This window comes from Marmota marmota, unplaced genomic scaffold, assembly GCF_001458135.2.
Source record: "Marmota marmota marmota unplaced genomic scaffold, marMar, whole genome shotgun sequence".
NCBI lineage: Eukaryota > Metazoa > Chordata > Mammalia > Rodentia > Sciuridae > Marmota > Marmota marmota.
The window spans coordinates 1-2,036 of NW_026007509.1; the positions used below are offsets into that span (position 1 = coordinate 1).

General features: G+C 41.9%; 1 long non-coding RNA gene across 1 annotated transcript; it reads right to left on the minus strand.

The window, feature by feature from the left end:
- Window positions 1-1,253: 1,253 nt before the first annotated feature.
- LOC107134665 lies at window positions 1,254-1,638 on the minus strand. Its single transcript, XR_001502450.2, has 2 exons — window positions 1,491-1,638; window positions 1,254-1,386 (listed from the first exon to the last, which is right to left on the minus strand). It is a non-coding gene; the product is annotated as an uncharacterized LOC107134665 (long non-coding RNA).
- Between the last annotated feature and the right edge of the window lie 398 nt (window positions 1,639-2,036).

Here is a 2,036-nt window from a genome sequence, read left to right on the forward strand (position 1 = left end):
TATATATATATATATAAAATTTTCTTTTTCCATTTATCTACTGAAGGGTATCTAGGTTGATTCCACCATAGCTATTGTGAATTGTGCTGCTATAAACAATGATGTGTCTGTGTCTCTGTAGTATGTCATTTTTAAATCCTTTAGATATAGTCTGAGGAGAGGGATATCTGTTAAATGGTGGTTCTATTCCTAGATTTCCAAGGAATCTCCATACTGCTTTCCATATTGGCTGCACCAATTTGCAGTCCCACCAGCAATGTATGAGTGTGCTTTTTCCACACATGCTCTCCAACACTTATTGTTGTTTGTATTCTTGATAACAGCCATTCTGACTGGAGTGAGATGAAATCTTAGAGTAGTTTTGATTTGCATTTCTCTACTAGCTAGAGATGTGGAACATTTTTCCATGTTTGTTGATTGATTGTATATCCTCTCCTGAGAAATGTCTGTTCAGTTCCTGAGCCTCTTTATTGATTGGGTTATTTGTTTCTTTGGTGTTTAGATTTTTGGGTTCTTCATATATCCTTGAGATTAGCACTCTATCTGATGTGTGTGTGTGGTAAAAATTTGCTCCCAAAATGTAGGCTCACTATTCACCACACTGATTGTTTCTTTTGGTAGGAAGGAGATTTTTAGTTTGAATCCACCCCATTTATTGATTCTTTTTTTTTTTCAAAGAGGGAGAGAGAGAGAGAGAGAGAGAGAGAGAGAGAGAGAGAGAGAGAATTTTTTAATATTTATTTTTAGCTTTCGGTGGACACAACATCTTTATTTGTATGTTGTATTGAGGATCGAACCAGCGCCTCGCGCATGCCAGGCAAGTGCACTACTGCTTGAGCCACATCCCTAGCCCCTATTTATTGATTCTTGATTTTAATTCTTGCACTATAAGAATCTTATTAAGGAAGTTGAGGCCTAATCAGACATGATGGAAATTTGGGAGATTTGGGCCTACTTTTTATTTTGTTAGATGCACTGTCTCTGGGTTAATTCCTAGGTCCTTGATACACTTTGAGTGGAGTTTTGTGAATAGTGAGAGATAGAGGTTTAATTTCATTTTGTTGCATAGTGTTTTCCAGTTTTCCCAGCACCATTTGTTGAAAACAATGTCTTTTCTCCAATGTATGTTTTTGTGCCATTGTCTAATATTAGATAACTATAATTATGAGGGAGGGTTAGTCTCTATGTGCTCTATTCTGTACCATTGATCTACAGGTCCATTTTGGTAACAATGCCACTCCAGCCCCTTCCCAGGGGCCTGGCAGAACCAGTCCATGTAGTAATCACTGAAGGTGAATCCAGAGGCTGCACAGGAGAGTTGCAGGGAACCCCCAGGCTGCACCAGGCCTCCCCCAGACTCCACCAGCTGCACCTCACACTGGACACCTGCAAACACAGAGGCAGCCTGGTCAGGACACTGTCACACATCCACTCTTCCTCTCCCTCCTGTCCACTCACACACTCAGGATCTCTGGTTCTCTATTCATTACCTTTGAAAACAGCCACCAGGAAAACCCAGCTGAGCACACTCTCCATGGTGAGCAGCTGTGTTCAGTCCTGATCACTGAGTGGGCTGAGCTGGGAGTCCAGGGCTGGGCTCCTGTGCAGAGCTGCAGGGTCAGGTGGGCTGGTTTTCATGAGCAGAGGGAGGCCCTATTTGCACATCCTTCTGCTATATAGCGGCTCTGGGTGGAGGCCACATAAGTGTACCAATAGCACTCAGAAAAGTAAAATTCCTTTTGCTTATTTTTTCTGTTTTGCAATTATCATCCATTAACTTGTTATACACATGCACATAATCATAACAGAGGGATCAGAGTTAAATCTATGATGCAATTCTATAATCACACAGAAGCAGGTGTGGAGGTTCAAGGTTTACAACGGATCATATTTGGCAAGAGCAAGTTATGTATTTGGGCTTTCCTCTCACCATGAACATGACTGCTGCCCTGTTTCTCCTCCAGCTCCCAGGTACACACACTGGGTACCTTCCTCAGAACCTCTTTTGTAAATGACCCAACACTCAGTGGGAGCTG